We start from the raw sequence: 15078 nt of genomic DNA on the forward strand, positions 1-15078 counted from the left end.
TTTTAACAAGGCTAATCTGAAAACAAGACTCCCTAAATTTTATCAGCATATCGATTGTGCAACCAGGGGTGGTAAAACCTTGGATCATTGTTACTCTAACTTCCGCGACGCATATAAGGCCCTGCCCCGCCCCCCTTTCAGAAAAGCTGACCACGACTCCATTTTGTTGATCCCTGCCTACAAACAGAAACTAAAAAAAGAGGCTCCTACACTGAGGTCTGTCCAACGCTGGTCCGACCAAGCTGACTCCACACTCCAAGACTGCTTCCATCACGTGGACTGGGATATGTTTTGTATTGCGTCAGATAACAATATTGACGAATACGCTGATTCGGTGTGCGAGTTCATTAGAACGTGCTGATGGCAGCATTCGCGTGAAACTGAAAGCGCGAACCACTGCTTTTAATCAGGGCAAGGTGTCTGGTAACATGACCGAATACAAACAGTGCAGCTATTCCCTCCGCAAGGATATCAAACAAGCTAAGCGTCAGTACAGAGACAAAGTAGAATCTCAATTCAACGGCTCAGACACAAGAGGCATGTGGCAGGGTCTACAGTCAATCACGGACTACAAGAAGAAATCCAGCCCAGTCACGGACCAGGATGTCTTGCTCCCAGGCAGACTAAATAACTTTTTTGCCCGCTTTGAGGACAATACAGTGCCACTGACACGGCCTGCAACGAAAACATGCGGTCTCTCCTTCACTGCAGCCGAGGTGAGTAAGACATTTAAACGTGTTAACCCTCGCAAGGCTGCAGGCCCAGACGGCATCCCCAGCCGCGCCCTCAGAGCATGCGCAGACCAGCTGGCCGGTGTGTTTACGGACATATTCAATCAATCCCTAAACCAGTCTGCTGTTCCCACATGCTTCAAGAGGGCCACCATTGTTCCTGTTCCCAAGAAAGCTAAGGTCACTGAGCTAAACGACTACCGCCCCGTAGCACTCACTTCCGTCATCATGAAGTGCCTTGAGAGACTAGTCAAGGACCATATCACCTCCGCCCTACCTGACACCCTAGACCCACTCCAATTTGCTTACCGCCCAAATAGGTCCACAGACGATGCAATCTCAACCACACTGCACACTGCCCTAACCCATCTGGACAAGAGGAATACCCATGTGAGAATGCTGTTCATCGACTACAGCTCGGCATTCAACACCATAGTACCCTCCAAGCTCGTCATCAAGCTCGAGACCCTGGGTCTCGACCCCGCCCTGTGCAACTGGGTACTGGACTTCCTGACGGGCCGCCCCCAGGTGGTGAGGGTAGGCAACAACATCTCCTCCCCGCTGATCCTCAACACTGGGGCCCCACAAGGGTGCGTTCTGAGCCCTCTCCTGTACTCCCTGTTCACCCACGACTGCGTGGCCACGCACGCCTCCAACTCAATCATCAAGTTTGCGGACGACACAACAGTGGTAGGCTTGATTACCAACAACGACGAGACGGCCTACAGGGAGGAGGTGAGGGCCCTCGGAGTGTGGTGTCAGGAAAATAACCTCACACTCAACGTCAACAAAACTAAGGAGATGATTGTGGACTTCAGGAAACAGCAGAGGGAACACCCCCCTATCCACATCGATGGAACAGTAGTGGAGAGGGTAGCAAGTTTTAAGTTCCTCGGCATACACATCACAGACAAACTGAATTGGTCCACTCACACAGACGGCATCGTGAAGAAGGCACAGCAGCAAACAGAAACTAAAAAAAGAGGCTCCCACACTGAGGTCTGTCCAACGCTGGTCCGACCAAGCACAATCGAGAGCATCCTGGCGGGCTGTATCACCGCCTGGTACGGCAACTGCTACGCCCTCAACCGTAAGGCTCTCCAGAGGGTAGTGAGGTCTGCACAACGCATCACCGGGGGCAAACTACCTGCCCTCCAGGACACCTACACCACCCGATGTTACAGGAAGGCCATAAAGATCATCAAGGACATCAACCACCCGAGCCACTGCCTGTTCACCCCGCTATCATCCAGAAGGCGAGGTCAGTACAGGTGCATCAAAGCTGGGACCGAGAGACTGAAAAACAGCTTCTATCTCAAGGCCATCAGACTGTTAAACAGCCACCACTAACATTGAGTGGCTGCTGCCAACACACTGACACTGACTCAACTCCAGCCACTTTAATAATGGGAATTGATGGGAAATGATGTAAATATATCACTAGCCACTTTAAACAATGCTACCTTATATAATGTTACTTACCCTACATTATTCATCTCATATGCATACGTATATACTGTACTCTATATCATCGACTGCATCCTTATGTAATACATGTATCACTAGCCACTTTAACTATGCCACTTTGTTTACATACTCATCTCATATGTATATACTGTACTCGATACCATCTACTGTATCTTGCCTATGCTGCCCTGTACCATCACTCATTCATATATCCTTATGTACATATTCTTTATCCCCTTACACTGTGTATAAGACAGTAGTTTTGGGATTGTTAGTTAGATTACTTGTTGGTTATTACTGCATTGTCGGAACTAGAAGCACATTTACATTTACATTTAAGTCATTTAGCAGACGCTCTTATCCAGAGCGACTTACAAATTGGTGCTTTCACCTTATGACATCCAGTGGAACAGCCACTTTACAATAGTGCATCTAGGTCTTTTAAGGGGGGAGGGGGAGAAGGATTACTTTATCCTATCCTAGGTATTCCTTAAAGAGGTGGGGTTTCAGGTGTCTCCGGAAGGTGGTGATTGACTCCGCTGTCCTGGCGTCGTGAGGGAGTTTGTTCCACCATTGGGGGGCCAGAGCAGCGAACAGTTTTGACTGGGCTGAGCGGGAACTGTACTTCCTCAGTGGTAGGGAGGCGAGCAGGCCAGAGGTGGATGAACGCAGTGCCCTTGTTTGGGTGTAGGGCCTGATCAGAGCCTGGAGGTAGTGAGGTGCCGTTCCCCTCACAGCTCCGTAGGCAAGCACCATGGTCTTGTAGCGGATGCGAGCTTCAACTGGAAGCCAGTGGAGAGAGCGGAGGAGCGGGGTGACGTGAGAGAACTTGGGAAGGTTGAACACCAGACGGGCTGCGGCATTCTGGATGAGTTGTAGGGGTTTAATGGCACAGGCAGGGAGCCCAGCCAACAGCGAGTTGCAGTAATCCAGACGGGAGATGACAAGTGCCTGGATTAGGACCTGCGCCGCTTCCTGTGTGAGGCAGGGTCGTACTCTGCGGATGTTGTAGAGCATGAACCTACAGGAACGGGCCACCGCCTTGATGTTATTTGAGAACGACAGGGTGTTGTCCAGGATCACGCCAAGGTTCTTAGCGCTCTGGGACGAGGACACAATGGAGTTGTCAACCGTGATGGCGAGATCATGGAACGGGCAGTCCTTCCCCGGGAGGAAGAGCAGCTCCGTCTTGCCGAGGTTCAGCTTGAGGTGATGATCCGTCATCCACACTGATATGTCTGCCAGACATGCAGAGATGCGATTCGCCACCTGGTCGTCAGAAGGGGGAAAGGAGAAGATTAATTGTGTGTCGTCTGCATAGCAATGATAGGAGAGACCATGTGAGGTTATGACAGAGCCAAGTGACTTGGTGTATAGCGAGAATAGCACAAGCATTTCGCTACACTCGCATTAACATCTGCTAACCATGTGTATGTGACAAATAACATTTGATTTGATTTGATGGTCGAATTGATGGTCCAAATTTTTGGTTCCAACCGCTGTGTCTTTGTGAGACGCAGAGTAGGTGAACATGATCTCTGCACGTGTGGTTCCCGCATGGAGGAGGATGTGTGATGGTGTGGGGGTGCTTTGCTCGTGACAATTTCAGTGATTTATTTAGAATTCAAGGCACACTTAACCAGCATGGCAAACACCGCATTCTGCTGCGATAGGCCATCCCGTCTGGTTTGGGCTTAGTGGGACTATCATTTGTTTTTCAATAGGACAATGATCCAACACACACCTCCATACTTTGTAAAAAAATATTTGACAAATAAGAGTGATTAAGTGCTGCTTCAGATGACCTGGCCTCCACAATCACCCGACCTCAACCAAATTAGGATGGTTTGGGATGAGTTGGACCGCAGAGTGTGGGGAAAAGCAGCCAACAGGTGCTCAGCATATGTGGGAACTCCTTCAAGACTGTTGGAAAATAATTCCAGGTGAGGCTTGTTGAGTGCCAGGAGTGTGCAAAAGCTGTTATCAAGGCAAGGGGTGGCTACTTTGAAGATTTTAAAATATATTTTGATTTGTTTAACACGTTTTTGGTTACTACATGATTCCATGTATTATTTCATAGTTTTGATGTCTTCACTATTATTCTACAATGTAGAAAATAGTAAAAATAAAGATGAATCCTTTAAGTAGGTGTGTTCAACTTTTTGGACTGGTACTGTACATATTACATTTAACATTTACATTTAAGTCATTTAGCAGACGCTCTTATCCAGAGCGACTTACAAATTGGTGCATTCACCTTATGACATCCAGTGGAACAGCCACTTTACAATAGTGCATCTAAATCTTTTAAGGGGGGTTGAGAAGGATTACTTTATCCTATCCTAGGTATTCCTTAAAGAGGTGGGTTTCAGGTGTCTCCGGAAGGTGGTGATTGACTCCGCTGTCCTGGCGTCGTGAGGGAGTTTGTTCCTCGACTTACCAAATGTGCGAGGGCAAAGGTGTTTTATTAGGATCCACATTAGCTGTTGCAAAACAAGCAGCTATTCCTGGGGTCCACACAACATGAAACATAATACAGAACATCAATAGACAAGATTCAGTGTGGTGGAAATTCTAATCAACAGTGAGGAGAGACGAGGTCAATCACCAATCAGGATATTACTTTATTCAAAACGTATTAATAAGGAAAGCATAGAGCAATTGCTTCTATAATGATGAGGCCGGTCGGCTCAACACTTCCAAGTGTTGTGGCGAGTAGCTCTGACGTACAAAAATATTTTATAGAAAAGATACGCCCTTTTAGTCCTCATGACAAACCGCAGATGTATGGAATGGGTCACAAGGTGAAACTTGATATATGAGAAAGGAGTATCCCGCAGCCAGATAGTATTTGCCATGAAGACTGTTCTTATTGTTCAGTCTGGCCCCTAAGATGATGCTCCGACCTCGTTCCTGGTACTTCATAGCACAGAAACACCAATAAATTCTATGGCATAAATCAATTGTCAACTCCAGATACTCCCATCTCAAGTAAAACCCCTTCTTGACCCCACGCCTGGACAAACTCACTGAGTAGTGAGTCTCTAGGTCATACACAACCCCAGGATAGGCGCAACATCAGAGATGACATACAATGGTTCCAGACACTACCCCAGGATAGGCGCAACATCAGAGATGACATACCATGGTTCCAGACACTACCCCAGGATAGGCGCAACATCAGAGATGACATACCATGGTTCCAGACACTACCCCAGGATAGGCGCAACATCAGAGATGACATACCATGGTTCCAGACACTACCCCAGGATAGGCGCAACATCAGAAAGGACATACCATGGTTCCAGACACTAACCCAGGATAGGCACAACATCAGAGATGACATACCATGGTTCCAGACACTAACCCAGGATAGGCGCAACATCAGAGATGACATACCATGGTTCCAGACACTACCCCAGGATAGGCGCAACATCAGAGATGACATACCATGGTTCCAGACACTACCCCAGGATAGGCGCAACATCAGAGAGGACATACCATGGTTCCAGACACTACCCCAGGATAGGTGCAACATCAGAGATGACATACCATGGTTCCAGACACTACCCCAGGATAGGCACAACATCAGAGATGACATACCATGGTTCCAGACACTACCCCAGGATAGGCGCAACATCAGAGATGACATACCATGGTTCCAAACACTACCCCAGGATAGGCGCAACATCAGAGAGGACATACCATGGTTCCAGACACTACCCCAGGATAGGCGCAACATCAGAGATGACATACCATGGTTCCAGACACTACCCCAGGATAGGCGCAACATCAGAGATGACATACCATGGTTCCAGACACTACCCCAGGATAGGCGCAACATCAGAGAGGACATACCATGGTTCCAGACACTACCCCAGGATAGGCGCAACATCAGAGATGACATACCATGGTTCCAAACACTACCCCAGGATAGGCGCAACATCAGAGAGGACATACCATGGTTCCAGACACTACCCCAGGATAGGCGCAACATCAGAGATGACATACCATGGTTCCAGACACTACCCCAGGATAGGCGCAACATCAGAGATGACATACCATGGTTCCAGACACTACCCCAGGATAGGTGCAACATCAGAGAGGACATACCATGGTTCCAGACACTACCCCAGGATAGGTGCAACATCAGAGAGGACATACCATGGTTCCAGACACTACCCCAGGATAGGTGCAACATCAGAGAGGACATACCATGGTTCCAGACACTACCCCAGGATAGGTGCAACATCAGAGATGACATACCATGGTTCCAGACACTACCCCAGGATAGGTGCAACATCAGAGAGGACATACCATGGTTCCAGACACTACCCCACACATCTTTTCTCAGACCTTATATTTATTCTGTTTTTATTTCAGCTTTATTTAACCAGGTTGGCCAGTTGAGAACAAGTTCTTATTTACAACTGCAACCTGGCCAAGATAAAGCAAAGCAGTCGACAAAAACAACACAGGAGGTTTGACATTATTGATCAATAACAATACATTTTCCACCTCTCCCACACTAACTTTCAAAATTCACTGCTTTTCTTTCACTGCTTGCACTGCTTTTCTTTCATTATTTGTTTTTTTTATACATGAATACAATTGCTCACTCTTCGTTGTTGGCATATCCTGCCTAAGTTTGCCCACTTTGCCAATGAAATAATCATCAAAATAATTGTCAACATCAAATGGTTTTGTGATGAATTAGCCATCTGATTCGATGAAAGATGGTGTTGAATTCGTCTTTCTGGGCATAATTTCATTTAAAGTACTTAAGTTTTTTTTCCATCATTCTTTCTTTTATTGATCTTGGCTTCATAATACAGTTTCTTCTTCTTTTTGTTGAGTTTAGTCACACAATTTCTCAATTTGCAGTAAGTAAACCAGTCAGATGTGCAGCCAGACTTATTAGCCACTCCTTTTGCCCATCTCTTTCAACCATACAGTTTTTCAATTCGTCATCAACCCACAGAGCCTTAACAGTTCTAACAGTCAGTGTCACACTCTAACCATGATTTGCGTTGTTGTTTCTATGTTTTGTTTGGTCAGGGTGTGATAGGAGTGGGCATTCTATGTTGTATGTCTAGTTTGTCTATGTCTAGTTGCATGTTAGCACTAGGTTTCATTAGCAGTCACGTTCGTTTGTTGTTTTTGTTAGTTTGTTCAGTTTACTTCGTGTTTTGGTCATCCATTAAAATGATGCATTCACACCACACTTTGGTCCACTTCTTACGACCATCGTTACAGTCAGTTTCTTAAAAGGTGCATGTTTATCAATAATTGGACAAAGCAATTTCATAAATGAATCTAGTGCAGCTTCTGGATACTCCTTATTAATCACATCAGACCAACAAATATTGTTTACATCATCTACATAAGAGTATCAGCAAAATCTTTTGTATCTTATACACTATTTTAGGCCCAGCTGTTGGAACCTTGGTTCTCCTGGATATAGCCACTATATTGTGATCACTGCATCCAATGGGTACGAATACAGCTTTAGAACACAGTTCTACACTATTAGTAAAGATGTGATCGATACATGTGGATGATTTTGTTCCTGTAGTGTTTGTAAATAGCCTGGCAGGTTGATTAATAACCTGAACCTGAATCTTCTTGAGCGGACAGCTTGATGAAAACCAGTCAATATTCAGGTCCTCAAGAAAGTAGACACTATCAAGCATTTCACCCATATTATTTACATACTGACTGTTAGCACTTGGTGGCCTTTTATTTTATTTTTTTCCCACCTGTATTTAACCAGGTAGGCCAGTTGAGAACAAGTTCTCATTTACAACTGAGACCTGGCCAAGATAAAGCAAAGCAGTGCGACAAAAACAACAACACAGCGTGACACATGGAATAAACAAACAAACAGTCAATAAAACAATAGAAAAATATATGTACAGTGTGTGCAAATGTAGATAGAATATAGCAACACCCCAAAAGAAAAGGCTTTAGATGTGCCAAGTGAACCTGCAACCACAACACTTCAGTAACACTTGACATAAGATCTTCTCTAAGCATTACAGGGATACGGCTCTGTGTATATACAGCAACACCTCCCCCATAAGCATTTCTGTCTCTTCTATAGATGTTATATCCTTGTATTGCTACTGCTGTGTCATCAAATGAATTATCTAAGTGAGTCTCAGAAATGGCTAATATATTAATGTTTTCTGATGTTAGCCAGTTATTGATTACATGAACCTTATTTCTAAGGCTGCATTTATTAATATGGGCTGTTTTCAGCCCTTTTCTGGGTAGCTTATCAGAGATAGACATAATACTGAAAAGAGCAAACAAAGCAAGATATTTTGTTTTACATTCAGCACTCCATTAATCAATTGGTGTGTGTGTGCTGCGGGGTTGAAGCTATGAACCCATAGGCTTGGCTCTCTCATCCCTTCCAGGCTTCTGGGAGGGAGGGTGGACAATGAGCCTGTCATAGCGGATTTAAGCAATGTCCCCACGCTCTCTGGCAGCTTTCATGGCTGGGATCAGTTCTTTCCTCTTCTGGCGCACAGCTTCAGGATAGTCCTCATTGAGGAAGATATACGTTCCTCTCAAGATCTTGGAACGTATATAGCACTGTGACGACCCTCCCACTCTGTCTGCCGTATTCTCTCTGTTATTTCCTTATTAGGATGCTGGTGGGCGGAGTTGGGAGGGTCGTCAGCTACATGGGAAACACCTGGGCCCGGTGTCTCCCAGGATAAATACACCACTTCCCCATTCATGGAGGAGACTCTCTCCATGCAGACACCCTTTGTAGATTGTGTTGTGGTTCTTGGTGGCCGTTTGTTTGTTTGCTTTGGCACCTTTCATCACCCTGCATTATCACATTCATGCATGCAAAACACTCACTTACACTACTGATTACTGATTACACACACCATTGTATATTATACTTAGTTGCTTTAGGTAATAAATACATATTTTGCTACTCCTTATCTCCACGTTGTCTCCCTTTGTTACGGGCTTTGAGCCGGTTCGTGACAAGTGGGAGCTCATCCCGGCCGAGATATTTGAACTATTGGTTTGGGAGACCGTGGAGGTACGTGTTTGGTTTGCATATTGTGTTTGATAGGCCCAGTATTGGTTGCCTTTTGTTGTTTGGTTTGTGTGCTGTGTTGGAGAGACTATAATGGTTAGTTTCCAGGCCCTGCCTAGACTGAACTCTTCTACTTTCTGTTGGGACATCAGTCTGAGGTGAGTAATCTGCTGTGTACCTCGGTGGGAGATTTGGGTAGGGTAGTGGAACTTGCTACCCGGAGCTATAGCCTTTTTCCCCTGATAGGTTTAGCGACGTGTTTCATTTTTTGGAATATGTTGGGCATGGTTAATGTTTGTTATTTTTGTGTGGTGTCTGTGGACTGAGCAGTTGTCTCGGGGGCACATCCGTGGCTTGGTGGAATTTGCCAGCATGCTGGGGAGTTCTATTTCCTTGCCAGCGGGCTACAGTGCGTAAATTCCCACCGCAAATCTGCACGAAGACTAGGGTTGAGTTATTGTAGGTTTTGGGGAAGCTCCGTATCTCATCTCTCTTCTGTGGTACTCAGGGTGATTGTCAATTCTCGGGTTGTGGTCTGGTGTGCTCAGCAGAAGGGAAGAGCGAGAATTTTTTTTTTTTGTGATTATGGCGTCTTAAGTTCATTCGCTCTCCATCAGAGGAAATGTTAGATTTAGGTACTAAAGAACAGCTGTTGAAGGTCGCGGAACACAACAAGGTTGAGATTAGTGATAAACGTCTAAAGAATTCTATTAGGTTGATATTGAAGGCCAATCTGATGGAGAGTGGTATTCTTGAAGTTACCACTGGGCCAGCCTCTGCTGAGGATTTGTCGTCTTCCCATAACGTTACAATGGACATTCCATCGGTTAGTCCTAGTAGCCTTCTTTTTGAACAGCAGAAAGAACTGCTTTTGTTACAGCTGGAGCATGATCGTGAGAAGAGAGAGCATGATCGGCAGCATGATCGTGAGAAGCTAGAGCATGATCATGTAAAATATGAAAAGGAATTGGCATTTAAACAAGATATGGAGCGTGCTAAAATCAAATTGCAACAAGAACGTATAAAGTTGGTTAGGGAAGGAAAGATCTCAGGGGAGAGTTTGTTTTGGGAAGGTGACCCAGATTTACCTAGGGGTAGTTCCGCTTTTGGTCGTGCCCCAGAGACATTTGATATTGTTGGGAAATTACGGTTATTGCCTCGGTTTAATGAAAGGGACCCCGAGACATTCTTTTCGTTGTTTGAGCGGGTTGCTGACGCTAGGAGTTGGCCTGATTCTGACCGCACTTTAATATTGCAGTGTGTGCTGACTGGTAAAGCGCAGGAAGCATATTCAGCTCTTAGTGTACACGATAGTGCCAGTTATGATAAAGTTAAAACAGCTGTGTTACAGATTTATGAATTGGTCCCTGAGGCTTACCGCCAACGATTTAGAACTTTAAAAAGGGATGATAACCAGACTCATGTTGAGTTTGCGCGACAGTTGTCTTTACAGTTTAATCGCTGGTGTTCCGCCTCTGCAGTTGTGACTTTCCAAGGGCTGTGTGATCTGATTATGTTAGAGCAATTTAAGGACACAATCCCTGATCGTATTGCCACGTATATTAATGAACAGAAAGTAAAGAATGTTGCTGAAGCTGCAGTTTTGGCAGACGAGTATGTGTTGACTCACAAAAGTGTCTTTGCAGAACCCCGTATTCGGAAAGAGTGGGGGCGTTCGGATAGAGTTGGGCTTCGCTCACCGAGATACTTTGGTTCTCGGGCAGAGTTCTATTCAACTAGGGTTGAACCTGACTCCCATGGTAAAGCTGACTTTGGGCAGGAGTGTCACTACTCTCAAGCTTCAGGGCATTGGAAAAACGAATGTCCACTTCTCAGGTCAAAGGGTGCTTACGCTAAATCTAAGCCTACTGCATTAGCTGCACCTGTTCCACATCAGTTCATTCATGACTCATTTCCTCAGGCCCAGGAGAATGTGAAAGTCCATATTGATCCAGACTATTTACCTTTCATTACAGAAGGTTTTGTGTCTATATTAGGAAGTAAAGACCTAGTGCCAGTGAAGATCCTGAGAGACACAGGTGCCTCTGAATCATTTGTGTTGGAGTCTGTGTTACCCTTTTCTGCTGAGACTGATTCGGGGAATAGTGTTCTAATTAGGGGAATAGGTTTGAACACTCTGTCAGTTCCATTGCATAAACTGATGTTGGATTGTGGGCTGGTGAAGGGTGAAGTTGTTGTGGGTGTGCGTCCTTCGTTGCCTATTGAGGGTATCGATGTTATCCTTGGGAATAACTTGGCTGGTGAGCGTGTATGGCCTGTCGTGTTTCCATCTCTAGTGGTTTCCACTAAGCCGTCATTTGTTGGGATTCCTGATGAGAGTGTACAGAGTTTCCCAGAGGTTTTCTCTGCGTGTGCAGTGACACGTTCTATGAGCCGTGGCGAACTGGTCACTGCGCCGACTAATGATAATAATACAAAGTATGTCACTGTTTTCCCTGTTATCCCGTTATCTGTAACCCGCTCAGATCTAATCAAAGCGCAACGGGATGACCCCACGTTGGAAGAGTTGCGTGATCAAATTGTGCCTATAGAACAGTTGGGAGATGTCGCCCATGGCTATTTTCTCCAAGAGAATGTCCTGATGAGAAAGTGGGTGTCTCATGATAGTGTTTTTCTGGGGGAGGCAATTAGTCAGGTTGTTGTACCAGTTAAGCTTCGTGAGTTGGTGTTGGAAACTTCTCACAGCGACGTTGCTGGACATATGGGGGTGAGGAAAACCTACAATCGCATATTAAGACATTTCTTTTGGCCTAGATTAAAGAGGGATGTTTCTGATTTTATCAAAACTTGTCACACCTGTCAATTAACTGGTAAGCCTAATCAAGCTATTAAACCAGTACCATTGTTTCCTATTCCTGTACTCAGCCAACCTTTTGAGTATCTGATTATTGACTGTGTGGGTCCTCTGCCTCGTTCTAAAAAGGGTAGCAGTTACCTGTTCACTGTGATGTGTCAGACCACTAGGTTTCCTGCTGCCTATCCTCTCCGATCTATCACGACTAAATCGGTGTTAAAAGCTTTGACTCAGTTTCTCTCATTGTTTGGAATCCCTAAGGTCATTCAGAGTGATCAAGGATCTAATTTGACCTCTAATATGTTTGGTCAGGTTCTTCAACAGCTCCATATTAAACACAATTTGTCTAGCGCCTATCACGCGCAAAGTCAAGGAGCACTGGAACGTTTCCATCAAACACTTAAGTCTTTGTTGAGAGCTTATTGTACTGAGATGGATAAGGATTGGGAGGAGGGATTGCCTTGGTTACTGTTAGCTGCTAGGGAAGTTTCACAGGAGAGCACAGGTTTCAGTCCAAATGACCTTGTGTTTGGACATAGGGTGCGTGGACTTTTATCTGTTCTCCAGGATGACTGGAAGTCTCCCGAGCCTCCTCAGTCCCTGTTATCGTATGTGTGTGATTTCCGGCGACGGCTGTATGCCGCTGGTGAAATGGCTAAAGAGAAGTTATCATCTTCACAGGAGAGGATGAAGGGCATATTTGATCGCCGAACTGAGCCTCGTCACTTTAGTCCAGGTGACCAGGTTCTTGCTCTGCTGCCAATTGTTGGTTCTCCTTTTCAAGCCAAGTTTCAAGGTCCATATACAGTGGTGCGCCAGTGCACTGAGCAAAATTATCTAGTTGCCACTCCAGAACGGAGGAAAGCACACCAGCTGTGCCATGTAAATCTGTTAAAACCCTATTATGCACGTTCCTCTGAGACTGAACAGTGGGATTCTACAGAACCGGTAAACCTGTTCTTTTGGCTGATACCGTTGTTTCCTTGGGTTCTTGTCGTGCTAGATCTGTGCATGAGGAGGAAGATGTTCCTGGTCCTGACGATTGTATATTGCAGGGTAGATTGAAAAATTCAGAAACACTGGATATTTTAGACAGTCTTCTCACTCACCTACCTGTTGATGGGCGGAAAGAGATAGTTGGTCTGATTCAGAGATTTCCAGGTTTGTTTTCTGATACACCTACACGTACAAACTTAATAGAACATGATATTGACATGGGAGGTGCTGACCCCATTCGTCAGCGCTTCTATAGAGTTTCTTCAGAGAAACTACGTTGTCTGGATGCTGAGGTCAAGTACATGCTGGAGAGTAAGATAGCAGAGCCTTCTTTCTCCAGTTGGGCTTCTCCCTGTATCTTGGTCAGTAAACCGGATGGAACAAACCGTTTTTGTACGGTACGGACTACCGTAAGGTAAACAGTGTCACAAAGCCAGATTCATTTCCTCTTCCTCGGATGGAGGACTGTGTTGATCAAGTCGGTGCAGCTAAGTTTGTGAGCAAATTTGACCTGTTAAAAGGCTATTGGCAGGTGCCACTGACGAGTAGGGCACGTGAAATCTCTGCCTTTATTACACCCTTTGGTCTGTACTCGTATTCAGTTATGAGTTTCGGTCTGCGCAATGCACCTGCCACTTTTCAGCGACTTATGAACAGGGTTGTCGCCGGTCTGACCGGGTGCGCTGTTTATTTGGACGATGTAGTATCTCTGCAGATACTTGGGAAGAACATCTGTCCCGTATTCAAGCCTTGTTCGAACGTCTGGCTGCGGGTCGCCTCACAATCAATCTGGCAAAATGTGAGTTTGCTCAGGCGACCGTTACATACCTTGGAAAAATGGTTGGGCAGGGTGAAGTGCGTCCTGTTCGGGCTAAAGTGGTGGCTATTGATGCTTTTCCACCACCAACTACTAAAAAGGAACTGATGCGTTTCTTGGGCATGATTGGTTATTACCGTAGTTTTTGTAATAACTTCTCTACTGTGGTCGCTCCCTTGACAGATATGCTGAAAGCTAAGGCTGTTTATGTTTGGTCTACTCGTTGTCAACACGCTTTTGAAGAGGCAAAGAGGTTGCTTACCTCAACTCCAGTGCTGGCTGCTCCTCGCATGGATTTGTCATTTACCTTGCAGGTGGATGCTAGTCATGTGGGGGCAGGTGCAGTTTTGCTGCAAGCAGATGTGTCTGGGATTGAGAGGCCTGTTAGTTTTTTTTTCCAAAAAGTTTAACGATTATCAGTTGAACTATTCGGTTATTGAAAAGGAAGCGCTAGCACTAATTTGGGCACTACAACACTTCGAAGTGTATGTCGGGTCGGGGGTAGTACCTATTGTGGTCTACACCGACCATAACCCCCTCACTTTTTGAGGTCCATGATGTGTCCAAACCAGAGGATAATGCGATGGTGTTTATTTTTACAATCATTCCATCTCGATGTGAGGCACATCCGGGGGACTGAAAACGTGATTGCTGATGCGCTCTCTCGTGCGCCCTGTTCCTAATGTTTACGTGACTGACCATTGTTTCGTATTGTCATGTTCTCTCTGTCCTGTCTGCTCCCTCCTGGTCTTGTTTTCTTCTTTCCTCTTAAATGTTGCTTCCTGTGCGAAGGTCGCTGAGGTCTGGGGAGGAGGTTGGCTGGGGCAAATTGTAAGTGTGAACACGTAAATCCTCATCAATTTGTGGCGCAGAAGCTGTGTCAATTTGGAACTTAGAGGCTGGTATTTTGTTCCGGGGTCCTTGTTGGTCCCCGGTTTTATGGGGGGGGGATGTGACGACCCTCCCACTCTGTCTGCCGTATTCTCTCTGTTATTTCCTTATTAGGATGCTGGTGGGCGGAGTTGGGAGGGTCGTCAGCTACATGGGAAACACCTGGGCCCGGTGTCTCCCAGGATAAATACACCACTTCCCCATTCATGGAGGAGACTCTCTCCATGCAGACACCCTTTGTAGATTGTGTTGTGGTTCTTGGTGGCCGTTTGTTTGTTTGTTTGCTTTGGCACCTTTC

This window comes from Oncorhynchus nerka, linkage group LG1 (genome assembly GCF_034236695.1).
Source record: "Oncorhynchus nerka isolate Pitt River linkage group LG1, Oner_Uvic_2.0, whole genome shotgun sequence".
NCBI classification, from domain to species: Eukaryota; Metazoa; Chordata; class Actinopteri; order Salmoniformes; family Salmonidae; genus Oncorhynchus; species Oncorhynchus nerka.